A 17,476-nucleotide genomic window follows, 5' to 3' on the forward strand; every position below is an offset into this window, starting at 1 on the left:
TGCATGGTTGCAAACGTGTTTTCTAAGAGATGTAGGAGTTATACGATGTAACTCTTTAGGTGATAGTCACTTTCAAACTTATGTGATGAACAACGTAGAAAGTGTGTTTATTCTCTGTTTACATGTCACCATGTGAGTATCTCATGCACTTGCTAGTTGCACACACCACAAGCAAATCTTTGTTAAACACTATACATGTAATTGAGTGTTAGGTTCTAAATATTCAGAATCATTATTGTTTGGTGTTGGCAAACCGAGATCAAAACATGTCTAGTCTAGGTGTTTAGACAATGCTTAAATAAGGGTGTTTCAAGTTTTTGAAGTCCAACTGTTTGTGGAAAAGAAAAGTGAGGTTCTGCCTTTCTCGACCAATCGAGAATTAGGTTTGACTGATCAAAAATCGCAGGCTTAATTTTTCTGTAGATTTTTTAAATAGGCCCAAGCCCACGAAAACGTTTAGGATTTGACTTACACTTCTCCACATATAAAAGGGAAACCCTAGCCACGTTTTGAGAGAGCTAAAGAAGACTTATGTGTTACTCTTTATGAGATCTGAGAGGTTTTGTACCTTCTAACTACACAAGATTCTACCAGAGCTTAAACTACAATCAAGGATTAGTTGAACTATTTGTTGCATCAAGATCAACAAGAAAGAATGATTTGAAACTTTTGAGTGGAATCTCAAAGTCACAAGTAAGGGTGTGCATGAGTTGCTGTAAATCTAAGAAAATAAGGAGTCTGTGGATTTGGAGCTTGCACGTGGTCGTGTCAATAAGTTACTACATGAGGTAGCATTAGATTTAGGGTTAAATCTTTTGTAAAAACTTCAATTTTCTTATAATAGATTTGGTTTACCTTGATGATAGTTAGGTCAAATCCTCCCCAGGTTTTTATCTTGAAACGGTTAGTTTCATTGGTTTTCCTGAATAATCATATCAATGTGTTATTTACTTTTTTGCATCTTTGCATGATATGATTTATTTGTGTTTAAAATAGATCCGAAAATTTATCTAAGTAATCACTTGGTTAATAAATTATGATAGACCAAAAATGTATTAACCCCTTAAGTAAATTAACCAAGTAATTAGCTAGGTGAATTAATTAAATTAATTAGCATGCAATACGCATGGTAGCACCAAAAAATCACCAAATAACTAAATACAGCAGAAATTAAATTTGACACGAGCAATTTGTTTATGAATAAGGAAAACCACTAAGGCAAAACCCCATCGAGTGAATTTAAGGTCACCACTCCCAAGAATCTACTATTATCAAAACAAGTGATTACAAGTAAAGGAATCCTAGTACCTTATACAAACCTATAGTTGAACTCTTACCCCAATACACAATTGACTAACCAATCGATGCACGGATCCAAGTACGTGACTAACACACCAACTTGAGAAGGATGTTGGCTGCAAAGTTCTTCAATTCATCCACACAATGAAAATCAAGAAGTTCCTTCTTTACAAAACCCATGGCATACAAACGCAACAACTTTTTCAAGAGAAAGATGAACTAGGGCAAATTGTCTCCAGTCACAATATGCATCAATAAAACCTATTGCATCACCTTTGACAGCCCTTAAAATAATCTTTATATATGTCTAGGGTTGTAAGAAAAGAAACCCACACAAATAGCTTGAATATGTGTGAAAAACAAATCTCGAAATTTGAATTTCGTAATTCTCGATAGATATTGCTGTCGAGCTTCACATATTAAATCTTGATAGATACATCTCTCAAGATATTTGTCAAGCTTTAATGAATAACACTTCTTTACTTGATTCTTGGATAGATTTGCATGGATTCAAAACTTGAACTTGAACTCTTGTTTCTTGAAATATTAAATACATCCTAGATCTACCCAATTATAAGTAAAGTGCATTTTGTCAAAGGATTTAGCCAATTCTATATGACATTTGTTTTAACAAGTCCTACATACGTCCTAACAATCTTCCTTTTTGGCAATCCGTGACAAAACTACAACAAACAAATAAAATATAAAAGAAGTCATAAATCACTCAACTCATAATCACTTGTTGAATACAATAAAATCTAATCCTAACACAACATCTCGAAAAACTTTGAAAGAAAAGAGTTCATGGCATGATAGATTTTGACAACCTGTATTTCTGAAACACTTTAAACAAAACTCATTAAGGCATCTTAGTGTGAAATAGAAATAAAAGATTGCATACAATAAATAAGAAACATGTGTATAAAGAGAGAAAAGAAACAACACATGGAGAGATCGGTGAAATTTGATAACAACATCATCCAATATATATATATAGGAAAAATACAATGTCTGCTATTACTAATTGGTCACAAGACCGATGTACAAAAAGATAATGTATCTAAAAAGAAAGAAAAGAAAAGATGCAAAAGTCTTCACTACATCCCTCATAAAAATGAAAATACTCCTAACAAAAATGTCCTATACTAACTCTCTCCTTAAGTACATGACTGCTCTCATACCCAAAACTACTCTCTTTTTTTTGTCACGAATGACAAAGGACAAGTTACTGAGAAGCAGTCATTTCCTCATCACTAGAAGAGCTAGGATCCTCATCCTTATCATCATCATCATCATCGGAGCCATCGTTATCATCCTTGTCCTTTGAAGCTTGTGGAGATGGAGAGGGAAAAGCAACAAAGCCACCAAGGCAAGCCTGACATCATGCAATACGACTCCACGGGTGGTCACCTAACTCGTCTCATCAGTGAGAGTGTCAAGGCGAGCATCCATAAACTGAAGCTGCGCCATGATCGCCTCAAGCATCACACCACCCGTAAAAGAAGAAGAAGAAGGAGCGGCGGTGGATGGAGCGGAATGGGCTGAAAAAGTTGCTGTCTCAGTCCATGGCCACTTCGGTCGAAGCTGGGCCTTGCTCCATCTAGTGGACACTGCACTGATGGCATCCATAAGAGTAAAGTGAGCGAACTCGGGATAGGAGACAGAAGAGTAGCGAGTGATCCTCGTGATAACAAAAGGAAAAATAAGCTTATCACGGATTTCCATATCCTTATAGACATCTATAAAGAAGAGTATGAAGTGAGAGGGAAAGTCAATAGTGAGGTCGTCGATGAGGGACAACAAAAAGTGAGCACGAGGCTTAATAATAGAATTATAGTGAGACAAGGGATGTAGAACAAATGTCATCACTATATTCAGGAACCTCGAACCCTTTGCAAAACCCAAGCATAAGATGTTTTGAATATCACCCCATAATAAAGGTGTCTCATAAAAGAGAGACAAAAGTTCGTCTTTGGACATAGTCCATAGATGAGGACATCCAGGGTAATTAGGATGTGATTCCCTCGGAACATGTAGCACATCGGAGATAAGCTCTAAAGTGACTACTATACAAGTACCTCAAATAGAAGTGATGAAATGAGGTATAGAATAATCAAAACCGTGCATATTGGAGGAAAACTCCTGTATGATCACAGAGGGATAACTCACAAGTATCTCACAAAGAGATTCCCAACCCCGCTTGTATATGACAATTGGAAAAGTAGTATCGGAGAAGTTTGATAGGATAACGTGGCATTCCAAATGAATGCCACGTTTGGAGAAGTTCTCCGAAAAGTCTTGATGGGCTTTATCATCATGAAACCTAACAAAAAGAGGAGTGGAATCAAACGATGATGCCCCAGAACAAAGAAGGTTCCAGGACGGAGTAGTTTTGTGCTTGGGTGCCATGCACAGACTATCCGAGAGAAAGAGAAAGAGAGAGAAGGAGAGAGAGAAACAGAAAAGCACCAATCAACATATAGTACCAAAATGAAGGAAATGAAAGGTATGCATGCATGAATAATGCATGATCATGTGACATGTAACAAAAATATCATCATGGGCTTAGCCTAATCCAAATCTATTAGCACACAAGGTTCCAACAAAGAAACACACATTGAAATGCATGAAACATTATTAAAAATGAAAATGAAATGCAATGCATGAGCATATAACATCATTTAAGCAAAACCCAACCCAAAAATTTTACAAATAACTCATCAATTTTCAAAAACCCCCAAAAATTTTCAAAACCCAAAAAACTAGGTCTAAATGTATGAAATGCATGAAGAAAGATAGAAAACAAGATCATACCAGTGAAGAAAAATCACTCTAAGCCGAAATCCAAGTGGGTTTGAGGTTTAGAGACAAAAGAGAGTGTTTGGGAGAGAAGAGGAAGGTTTTCTGTCAAGAGAGATTGAGGAGAAGTGAAACAGATTTCGCGTTGGACCTATATATAGAAAACACGTCTCGATGGATCGAGGATCTATCGAGAACCCAACCCAAAAATTTTACAAATAACTCATCAATTTTCAAAAACCCCAATAAATTTTCAAAACCCAAAAACCTAGGTCTAAATGTATGAAATGCATAAAGAAAGATAGAAAACGAGATCATACTAGTGAAGAAAAGATCACTCTAGGCCAAAATCCAAGTGGGTTTGAGGTTTAGAGAGAAAAGAGAGTGTTTGAGGTTTAGAAAGGTTTTCTATTGAAAGAGATCGAGGAGAAGTGAAATGGATTTTGCGTTGGACCTATATATAAAAAACGCATCTCGATGGATTGAGGAACTGTCGAGCATTAATTCTCAACAGATGAATCTGTTGAGGTGCCGTTGAGAATCTGTTAACGGAAAAAATGCCTTGATCGATCGAGAAATTATCGAGAATCCATCAAGCAGACAGAAACTTTCCTGATGGATTGAGAATCTGTAGAGAAGCTATCGAGACAAATTTCAAAAAGTTTCGATGGATAGAAGATGCGATAAGATTTGTCAAGAAAACATAGTCCAAGGGTCTCAATAGATAGCTATCTGTCGAGATCTATCAAGAAGCTGTTGAGCTTGATAAAAATAGTTTTTCAAAGAATAGAAAAACATAGAAATGAATGCAATCAGACAAGCTACTCAACCAAAGATCCAATCAACATTTTAAGATCTTAAAAACATCTCTCAACGAGAAAAATGTAAAGCATTTAGGATCCAAACACACATACACACTACACAAATCTAACCAATTTTATATTTCAAAAAAAAAAGTCAAGACAGTTTAGTAAGCATACATTAACACATGTATTCCTTGTGATGGCCAAATCACATTTGACCTACACATGTATTAAAAGTAGCAAAGAATTTGGCATGTTGTATGCGAAAAATATTGCAAGATTGCATAAATTTCTGCATGTTATAATGATTTTAGATATGAGAAAATATTGGAAGAACCTTGGAAGGACCTTTCCTTTCAGTGACCCTGTCATCCAATGGTAAGGGGGAAGAATTGAAACCATTCAAGTTCAAAAGGAACACAAGGGCCTTAAGAAGATCTCCAAGAGGAGCAAAAGAGGATGGAAACTGATTCTGGTTTCCAGATGAGATTATACTATTGCTTTGTTGAGTGACTAACCACTTGTAGTGAAAGTTCAAATAGCGTTGAAAACACTATGAACGTTTAAACTCCCAAACAACAAATTACCAATTCAAGCTTTATATCAAACAATGTATGTACAGAAAATGAAAACAAGCTTATAACAGAATTGATAAACAATCTAAACCAATTAAAATCACATCCACAATAGAAATTAAATGGTAAAGATTAAGGGAAGAGAGATGCAAACACAAGGACAACACAACGATGTGTTATCGAAGAGGAAACCGAAACCCTCAGCGTAAAACCTCTCCGCCGCCCTCCAAGCGGTCAATAATCCACTAGAAATTGAAATTGGGATATATGAATAGTAATAGACCCTCCAAGCCTAATTTACCCAGATACCTAAGCCCTCCAAGCTTCTTGCTCCAACGAGGTTACGCCAAACCTTTGTCTTTTCTAGCTTGCCGGATTTCGCTATAAACCATAGCATCAACCAATAACCATTGGTCCCTTCCAAACTGCTTCCTTTAGCACCAAAATACCTTCTCACAGACGTAGGTATGGTGAGAAAAGGATTTGGTCAAGAACTTCTCAAGGATGTATCAATGGAGAGGGTGAGAGTGGTGGAATTTGAAGAGTCTCTATGTGAAGATTGTGGATGAATCAATCTTGTAGCAATAGACCCTCAAAATTCTCTCTGGAAGCTCTTCTACATTTCATGGGTATGAGGGGTATTTATACTAGGGTGAGATAGGAATGCGAAGAGTCAGGTTTTTCAAAACAAAACTGGTTGGCAATTTGGTCTCGCGACTTGGCTGAGTTGCGAGTTCAAGCCGCGAGATAACAGAACGGCCAGGCTGGACTTTTTGTCCTGTAGTGCTCCAGCTGGCGTGACTATTCATCTTCTCGCACGCTTCACTTGTATGTTGCATTTGGCGACTTGCTAGTCACGAGTCACCTGCGAGTCCCAGCCACAAAGCCCTGCATCCTTACACAATCTTAGGCATTTCTTAACACTCTCTCACTCACTACCCTTACATGAATTCCACCTAAATACAAGGTTTCTAAGTGCTGAAATACAAGAAAATTGGCATGGAATAAAGTCAACAAGATGGTTGATTAAATTCAACCTTACAATCTCCCCCTTTGGCTATTCCATGACAAAACCCTACAACAAACTCTAGACTTAACGCATGAATTGGGAATAGTTAGAAAACTCACTCACACCTAACTCTAGAATCTGTGAAGCTCTTGAACCATAAGACCAAAAAATCTCCTAAAACAAAATAACACTATAAGTTCATTGTATGCAAAAAAACTTGTAAAGCATATGAAGCAAGCACAATGCAATCAAGCATAATGGAAACAGGTAATAAACCAAGGCTTGACCAAACCTGCAATCACTATATACTAGTGATCACAATGCTTATTCACTCAAGGAATGAACATCTGGACATGCAAACTAATAAGTTTATTTACAAAGTATCATTTGCATGTCCAACACTCAACCAATGCACAAAACATATATGCATCTTGGAACAAGATCCTACAAGGGCACAAGAGCGGTGTACTAAAAAAAATGCATAACATTTACCATCAAGTACAAAAGCTACATATCATGGGTACAAATACCTAAAAACCTTAAAAGCTTACAAAAGCAACAGGTACAAACACGTAAAACAAACACGAAACAAAGTTAATATAAAACAGAAGATAAACATAGTCCTTCTTACTGAAATCTCCCCCTTTGATCCAGCCGTTTCTCCCCCTATCATTGTACTCCCCCTGCCAACATCATCTCCCCCTTTTTGTCATGGAATAGCTAGTCCTCATCATCTTTTAGCTTTCTTTGAATTTGATCCAATTGAGTTTGGATAGAGGTGAACTTCATATCCCATCGAATGTTGAGATGGTGCAAGATAGATATAAGGCTGGACGTCTTGGCACTCAACTCGTGGACAAATTTCACAATGTTGTCTAGTTTCTTATCAGATGTGGATGAGCTAGAGCGTGAACTACTGTGAGAGGCTGAAGTTTCTGTTTTGATTCCCTTCCGACTATGACCAAAGCTAGCGTTGTACGTACGCATATTGATTAGAGCTAGTTTTGTGCAGGGAGACTCATCCGTTGAAGGATGAATACCTTTAAGCTTTAATATCCTAGAAATAAGGTAGCAAAATGAAATACATATCCGTGATTCCGTTCAAAGAACCGTTTTGCGCAAGACATGAAAGATGTGTGCACAAATGTCAATCTCAACATCAGAGATCATATCGTGAAGAAACAGGGCACGACCAAGGTTCATGTACCCGGTGCTAGATAATGGGTACAAGTTGTGAAACATGATGATTGTAAACACCTTCAATTTCGGAGGAAGAGAGGAAACACTGACTGAGTTCCCATTTGATAAGAATTCCAAGTCTTTTCCAAGAGCATCTCGGAGTAGGTCCTCATCTGGACATAAATCATCATAAACCGGTAATTTTTTAAACATCGGTCGATTGATGTGAAGAATCTCAGCCAAATATGTGGGAGAGACTGTGAAACTCTTTCTTCTTACCCAACATTTGAGTTCTTCGCCTTCAACAATTGCATTGACATAAAACTCTTTGACCAAGTCCTCATATGCTTCATCAAGATCAAAGAGAAGGTAATTCCAATCTTTATAAGCAAACCATTTAGGAATGTTAGTGTCAAAAAGAGAAGGTTGATCAATGACCCTTTCGAGTAACGGTGTAGCATTTTTGAAAAAATTCTCATGATTCTGAAAGGCAGCATAAGATCTGAACTTGTTGGGATCGAACACTCCAGATGATGAATGGGTCCTCTTTGCTCTAAATGATAGTTCATCAACATCAATGACATGTTCCTTCCCTTTATTGTTGCCCCCTTTTATAGCTACTCTCTTGAATGGAGACATTTTCGCCCTATGTCATGTTTTATCAAAAGAGAAAACCAAACAAGGCACCAAACAATATTAGCATTGAGAAAGTACCAAAACATTGTTAATGAAGGAAACCCTAAAATACTGGGATTTAGGTTCCAAACATGAAAAAGAGTGTGTGTGCACCACAAACACCACAATGTGTACTCAAGGTAGAGTAGATCCATACATAAACACCAACAAAAAAACACAGCAATTTCAATCATGAGATCAGATACAAGATCAAACAAAGGATATATAAATATCAGAAAAACATACAAATCAAGAGGAATAAGCAGAGAATATGAACAATACTATGTAAGAGACAGAGCCCATACCTTTTCTTGAGGATTGAATCAGAAATGATGGACAACAATGGTGATGTATGCAAAAACACAGTGAGATTGAGAAAAGTTCAAAAGATGAGGACAATGAACAGTCACAATAGATCAAGGGAAAACTGAATTTTAAAAATTGTCTTTAAAATGCAAAACACATGTTTTTCGTGACTCAGTCAAGTCGCTAGTCAATCGCTAAGGTAAGTCGCGAAACACTTTGAAATTAAGATTCCTGAAAAATTTTCTAAGTGTTTTTCGCAACTGGAAGATCTATTTGCGAGACAGCCACTAGGTGAGTCGCGAAAATCTCTGTGTACCCCTCGCGACTGGACCTTTCACCCGCGAACAAGTCGCCACACTGAGTCGCAAGAAGCATAAAGACTAAAATTTTGAAAAATATTCTAAGTATTTTTTGTGACTAAGGCATTTACCCACCAGTGAGTCGCCAATGAGCCGCGAAAACCAACTGAGTAAAGTTCGTGACTAAGGCATGCGACTGGACCAACCCGCAACTAAGTCGCCAGAACAGGGCAACACTATTTTTGAAATTTTGACACTTTTGTAAAAACAAAATACTTTCCAAAAACAAGCCAAAACACTCAAAAATCTTTTCGTGTTTGATCAACAAAGATTGAGCTTGTGAAAACACATTTAAACAAGTACAATCACACAAATGAATTTGGCATTCATTAAACATAGACTTGTGTGTTGTGTGTGAATATCAAAAATAAGATAATCCTTAGTCTAATGTGAAGCTTCAATGATCAATTCAATCAAGGCATACACAACTAGCACTAGATAATGTGACCCATCTCAATTATAGAAATATGCATATTTGACCTCCCACACAAACTTAAGTACAATGTCTTTAAAGCTTTTCATTTGGCTCCATGGTCAACATATTAGTTGATCTTTTTGAATCAACACATCTCATTGTGAGATTGATGCCTGAAATTTTTGATATTTCACTTTGATGAGTAAGCCTTTGACTTTTTGGGCATCATACATTTTATTTTTGGTCACTTTCCCTTTTTTCTAGTCAAATACTACTATATGCGACATGCTTTTGCGGCTCAATATCTCTTTTCATTTGGAGATTTACATTTGAAGAGCTCTTTAATTAAAAGCAATAAAATAAAAGTGAGAAGATATATAGGCACAAGTCTATGCATGTCTCAAGATCAACAAAACCATTCATTAATCATTCATAACAAGATTGAAGATCTATTTACACAGTCACATAGATTTCAAAATTTCTTCCACAATGATATGGGTGCATAGGGAACAAGTTAAGCTCATAGATGCACAAGGCCATAAGTACAAAGGTACAAGGCAAAACATGTTTTAAGACAAAACTCAACAAAGTCGATCAAACTTTTTGGATTTTTTACATAAAAGCAAGAAAAGATTGATAAAAAACAAGGTAAAAATATTTTAAAACAAAAAAAATGCTATGCAATTTACCAACAAAGTAGTGTGTGCCCTACAATTAAGATGATACAGTATAAAGAGGTAAAGCACACATCACACATGAGATTCAAGGGATTGTACCAACACTAATGGTCTTACTGAGAGATTCAAACCATGGACCATCGAGAGGCTTGGTGAAGATGTCTGCATTTTGATTGTCTGTGTGTATGAATTCAATACGTACAACTTTTTCTTCCACCAAGTCCCAAATGAAATGGTAACGTATCTCTATGTGTTTTGACTTCGAATGCTGAGCTGAATTCTCAGAGAGATTTATGGCACTGGTGTTATCACAGAAGACACACATTGTATCTTGAGGAATCCCATAATCATGAAGTAGCTTCTTCATCCAAAGGAGTTGTGTGCAGCAACTTCCAGTGAAGGGTCAGGTTTTTCAAAACAAAGCTGGTCAGCGGCTTGGCTTCGCAACTTGGCTAGGTCGTGAGTTCAAGCCGCGAGATAACAGAACGGCCAAGCTGGACTTTTTGTCCTGTAGTGCTCTAGCTAGTGCGATTGTTCATCTTCTCGCACGCTTCACTCGTATGCTGCATTTAGCGGCTTACCAATCGTGAGTCACCTGCGAGTCCCAGCCGCAAAGCCTTGCATCCTTGCACAATCTTGAGCATTTCTTCACACTCTCTCACTCATTACCCTTGCATGAATCCCACCTAAATACAAGGTTTCTAAGTGCTGAAATACAAGCAAATTGGCACAAAATAAAGCCAACAAGATGGTTAATTAAATTCAACTTTACATGTAGTAATTAGGCCGAGTATGTCCTAAAGCTCCACAGTGATGACAAAGATGCTACTTCTTCTATTTATACTTTTGATTATTTCCCTTCTTAGTCCTAGGGTTTCTAGTCTCTTTCTTATTAAGCTTAGGGGATGCTCTTAAGATAGATTTACCATTATTTATGTTCTCACTAGCTAAAACAGTTTTAACATCATTGTTCTCAGAATTAACATTATTAGTAGGTTAAGCAAACATAGTAGTACTAGAATAAGCAATATTAGGAGAAGAGAAATCATACCCCAAACTGGTTTTATCAAAAGCATATTTCTGAAAGCTAAGCATCAAGCTTTGCACTGGAAGTCCTCTCCAATTGAGCTCTGATTTGAAATAGCTTAACTTCAAACTTCTTGATCTTTTCAGCTAAGAAATATTTCTCGAACTGCAGTGCTTCAATAGTTTGATTAGCTTCATCAAACTTTGTGGAAAGCTCTTCTCAATCAAGTTCCACACCACTCAGCTTCTTGATGGCCAGCCTATATAGTTTCTCATGCCTTTTAGAAACTTTGTACAATTTTTCATAGGTTGTATAGATGTCATCTTGATCGTCCATTTTCTCAACTCAGAGTCCACCAAGTTCTTTTCATCATCTACTGTTTTTGAACCCCCATCAGTAGGATCAATTGCAATAGTGAAGGAATTCAAGATTCCCTCGTCATTATTGTCATCTAAATCATCCTCAGGCTTAATGTCACTCAAGGTAGTAGCAAGGGCCTTGCTTTTCTCAATAGTCTTGAGATAAGTTGGACATTCTTGTTTCATGTGTCCAAAACCTTGACATCCATAACATTTTGGTCTGGAAGAAACAGTGTACTAAGACCCATCCCTAGCATCCTTCTTCCCTCTATCTTGGCTCTTGAACTATGAAGAACTGGATTGCTTATGGTCTTTGTTGAATCCTTTCTCATTGGCATTCTTCATAAACTTTTTGAACAGCCTTGTGATATAGGATTTCATCTTAGAATCTTCATCATAAGAAAACTCATCAGTGTCACTGCTTTTGGCCTTTAAAGCCACGCTTTTGCTTTTGCTTGATTTCCCTATCCTAGACAAACCCAATTCATAGGTTTGCAAGTTACCAACCATCTTTGTCAAAGGAATTTGGTCAATGTCCTTTGATTCCTCATTGGTGGTGATCTTGGCATGGAATCTCTTTGGAAGATATCTGAGCACTTTTCTAACAATCTTGGGTTTTGGAATGGTTTCTCCAAGATTAAATGCAGATTTCACTATGTCCTTCAGCTTGGTATAGAACTCATCAAACAACTCATCCTTATCCATCTTAATCTATTTAAAGCTGGTGGTAAGCCTTTGAAGCTTTGAATCCTTGCTAGCCTTAGTTCCTTTATAGGTTGTCTGAATGATGGTTCATGCTTCCTTGGCAGTTTCAATAGAAGATATCTTCTTGAACTCCTCATTTGTGACTACACTAAATAAAGCATTCAATGATCTGTTGTTAAAGTTTGCTGCTTTGATCTTAGCATCATCCCAATTAGCTAGCGCTTACTTTGGCTTGGTCCAGACTATCTCTACAGCTTGCCACACTTTCTTATCTAAAGATTGTAAGAAAACTCTCATGTGTACTTTCTAGTATGCATAGTTAGTGCCATCAAATAAATGAGTTATAATAAGAGACTGTCCTCTATCCATGACAAACTGGGGTCAATGGATCACAAAGGCCAAGAATGTATTAATCCCTTAGGTAAAGTAACCAATTAATTAGCCAAGTAAATTAATTAAGTTAATTAATATACAATATGCGTGATAACACAAACAAATCATCAAATAATTAAATGTAGCAGAAATTAAATTTGACACGGGTGATTTGTTTACAAATGGGGAAAACTACCGAGCCAGAACCCCACTAAGTAAATTTAAGGTAACCACTCCCGAGAATCTACTATTATCAAAATAAGTGGTTACAAGTAAAAGAATCCTAGTACCTTATACCAACTGAAAGTTAAACCCTTACCCCAATACACAATTGGACTTGTAATGTAGTGACAATCTCTCATTTCAATGCACAGCTCCAAGTACATGTCTAACCAATCGATGCACGGATCCAAGTACGTGACTAACACACCAACTTGATAAGGATGTTGGCTGCAAAGTTTTTCAGTTCATCCACATGATAAAGATCAAGAACCCCATTGGTTACAAAACCCTTGGCGTACATATGTAGTAGCTTCTTCAAGAGAAAGATGAACTAGGACAGATTGTCTCTAGTCACAATATGCATCAATAAAACCCTTTGCATCATCTTTGACAGTCTTTAAAATAATCCTTATCTATGTCTAGGGTTGTGAGAAAAGAAACCCTACACAAATAGCTTAGATATGCGTGAAAATTAGATCTAGAAATCTGAATTTCATAATTCTCAATAGATATAGTTGTCGAGCTATTTGTTGATCTTCACATATTAAATCTCGATATACATCTGTCGAGATATTTGTCAAGCTTTAATAAACAACACTTTTTCACTTGATTCATAGGCAGATTTGCATGGCTTCAAAACTTGAACTTGAACTCTTATTCCTTGAAGTATTAAGCACATCCTAGATCTACCCAATTACAAGTAAAGTGTGTTTTATCAAAGGATTTAGCCAATTCTATATGACATATGTTCTAACAAGCCCTACATATGTCCTAACAATTATTAAAATAAATTTTTCCTTCCTGTAATGAACTATTTACTTGGAGAAAATGACCACTACCACTATTATTTAAGGATGTAATGTGTGTGTTAACAAGGTAGTGGAGAAAAGGGAGAAACATAGAGAGAGATGAATACTAATTTGAGTTCCTTCTTGATCTCTATAGTAGTCTTTGGATCACTTCTAAGAGTTTTTCATGGAGGAGAGCTGAGAAAACATTTTTACAAGGATAGTTGTCCCCTGGCTGAGGACATTGTGAAGGAAATCATTTGGAAATATGTGGCAAGCAATTCAACTTTGCCTGCCAAGTTTCTGAGGATGCATTTTCAAGATTGTTTTGTCAACGTGATTCACATCTTTTATCTTTCTATCTCTCTCCATGCATTACATTCCTCCTTATCATTCATGTCCTAAAATTGCAATATTTAGGAATTAATATTTTTATAACTATTGACATGGCTTGTTATGATTGGCGCTAAAATATTGTCAGTGGTAGACTCAAATGGAAGTGATATTATCCTAATCATAATATAGGTCATATCAACAACGTTCATAACTCGCATTCATTTCTTAAACCATGAAACACATGCATTGTTATATGTTCACTAGACATCTAAGGTCTTGAATGGTTATAATATATCAGGGCTGCAATGCCTCTACATTGCTAGATTCAACATCAAATAAACAAGCTGAGTAGGCGACAACTCCAAACCTATCTGTGGGAGGATTTGATGTAATAGATGAGGTGAAGACTGAGTTAGAGAAGACTTGTCCTGGAGTAGTTTCTTGTGTAGATATCGTTACTTTGGCTGCTAGAGACTCGGTTTCCTACAAAGTAAGTATTGGAAATCTTTTAAGGTAACTTGGAAACAAAATAGGATCATTAGTGGGATGTGTCTAGTCCGAAAAACCATGCTAAGGCAGTGGAGTTGATGTTTTTGACCAAATTCCTTCTCATTTCAAATGGAATGGAAATGGAAAGAATCCCTTTCATGATTAAGATTTCATTTCAAAACATCTAACAACATATAGAATGTCATGTTATTTATCATTTAAAATAATGTGACACTAGATATACTTTTAGATTCGTAAAATTTTAATCTGAACAATGAAACTATCTCCTTTCCTAGTTCTACACTTTCACTTGGTTTATGTTACTCTTTCAAATATAAATACACACACCATTACCAAAATAACACTACCTTTACTGTTCCTATAAATCAATTCTGCAAGCAAAATGCAATACCTCAAGCTCTCTCTTCCCCCCCCCCCCCCCCCCCCCCCCCCCCCCCCCCCCCCCNACACACACAGACCACAAATAGGAAAAGCATAGAACACAAGCCACACGGCCACAACTCGCACTGACACAATGAAGAGAAACATAGGAGAACAGCATATTTAAAGGCAATATTTAGGGTTTCAGGTTTCAACTTTCAGGTAAAAGAGGCTAACGTGGGGATATGAACTTGTTGGCCCATAAACTTTGGTGGGCCGATGTAAAAGTTCAATGCTCTCACTAAAAATTTGGGCGGGCTAATTTCATCAAATTTTGGTACCAGTCATCCCAGCTTGGCCCATACTCTAGTGATTTTTTTTTTTTTTTTTTTAAATGATGATTTGAGTGTGAAATATATTAGTCTTATAGTTCATATTTATCTAGACTGTTTCCTATATCCCTGAAAAAAAAACCCCACCAGCTCTATAGGCCCGCTTAGTACCTAAAGAGAACAAAGACACCTTGTAGAAGAAGGAACTACAATTCTACAGCTTAAGAGAAGAAGGAAAGTCTAACTTTCTTAGCGACAGAGAAACTAAGTTATTATACTAAGATTATTTAGTATTATTAATCTAAAAAAATGTTATTTATTATTATTTAATTTGTATATGAGAAAAAGCATATTAAAAGACGAAATTAGGGTCTTTTCAAACAAACAAACAAACAAACAAACAAAAAAGAAGAAGAAGGTGAAATTAGGGTTTCAGGTTTCAACTTTCAGAGGCTAACGTGGGGATATGTTCTTGTTGGCCCATAAAGTTTGGTGGGACAATGTAAAAGTTCAAAGCTGCCACTAAATATCTGTGCGGGCTAATTTCATCAAATTTTGGTACCAGTTAGACCAGCTTTGGCCTATACTCTAGTGTTATTTATTTATTTATTTATTTTTTCAATTGATGATTTGAGTGTGAAATATATTATGTTATATACCTAAAAGTTGTTTACCTAAAGTCTTATAGTTCACATTTATCTAGATTGATTCCTCGAACCTGGGGTAAAAAAAAGGCGAAAATGCACTTTTCGTCCCTACATTTTGGGTCAATTTTTATTTTGGTCCCAAAATTGATTTCTTTGCAAATTTCATCCCTAAAATTTGAAAATCGTTTTTAAAATGGTCCTTGTCGTGAACCAATAGACGGAACCCTCCTACGTGGCAGACGGAGTGCCCTTATTTCTGACGTGTCGCTGACGTGGCCATTAAAATATTGTTAAAAATCATTATTTGGCATTTTTAAATACACATCAGCATTTTAATTTTTTTACTCAATCCACGTCAGAAAATTTATATAAAAAAGAAATTAAAATTTAAAAATAAAACCTTAAATCTAATTTAATTAAAAAAAATATTACTTATTATTATTAATTTTCATTTCATAAGAACATTACACTTGTTCTTCGTGTTCTTCCCAATCAAACCTAGCAAGGAAGAACTCAACCCAGATTACAAGAACACAAACCCAACAACCAATAACTCAAACTCAGATCTCAACAACAAAAAAGAAAAAAAAAGAAAAAGAAAGAAACAGAGATCAAACACAAACACAGTCCCAGCGGTATCAAAATCTTAGCCTGAGATGATAGCAAAAACCCAGATTGACCAGAAAAAAAAAAATTGACAACAAACGTTGCAACCAAAATCCCAATGTTATTAAACTCTCCATCCCTCTATGAACATAAACCCAAAAAGTGAACACACATCAAAAACCCAGATAATGAACACAAACCCAGAACCCGACTACCACTAGCCATGCCGTGACAACAACCAAAGCAATACAAGCCGTCGTTCATCAACACCTTTCTCTCTAATTCTCTCGCTTCCGTGATTCACCCAACTACCAACCACCTACCTGTGTTTCACAAGCTCCATGGTCGAGCTTGAGAACCGGATTTAGACCAATCCCATTCCAGAGCAATCAATCGGTTAGAAGAGAGAAAGATCAAAGAGAGGGAGAGTGAGAATCAACAAATTCCTAAAGTGGTTGTTCCTGGAGGGGCTCTGGGTGGAAGGAAGAGAGAGAGTCTGTGTGAAGAGAGAGGAAGAAGAAGAACAGATTTGGGCCGAAAATTCTCTCATGAAAAAAATGTTTTAAACAATTAATATATGAAAACTAATTTAATTAGAATGAAAAGTTAAAAAAAAAAAAATTGAAAAGTAAAAAAGAAAAATAATTTAATTAGATTAATGTTTATTTTAAATTTTTTATTTATTTTCTGACCTAACTTTTTATTTTCTGGGCTTTTTATTTTTATTTTTTTTTATTAATTAAAATGCTGATGTATATTTAAAAATGCCAAATAATGATTTTTAACAATATTTTAATGGCCACGTCAGCGACACGTCAGCAATAAGGGCACTCCGTCTGCCACGTAGGAGGGTTCCGTCTATTGGTTCACGGCAAGGACCATTTTAAAAACGATTTTCAAATTTTAGGGATGAAATTTGCAAAGAAATCAATTTTGGGACCAAAATAAAAATTGACCCAAAATGTAGGGACGAAAAATGCATTTTCGCCTTATTATTTCCGTTATGCAAAAAACATGAAAATTATACTCACCACACTAAGAAATGTATGACCACACCTCAATTTCTGACCATTCAATTCAATTGCAAAATTTGCACATTTACTTAGTCTCACAAAG

This window comes from Quercus suber, unplaced genomic scaffold (genome assembly GCF_002906115.3).
Source record: "Quercus suber isolate HL8 unplaced genomic scaffold, Cork oak 2.0 scaffold_95, whole genome shotgun sequence".
In the NCBI taxonomy this organism is placed as follows: domain Eukaryota; kingdom Viridiplantae; phylum Streptophyta; class Magnoliopsida; order Fagales; family Fagaceae; genus Quercus; species Quercus suber.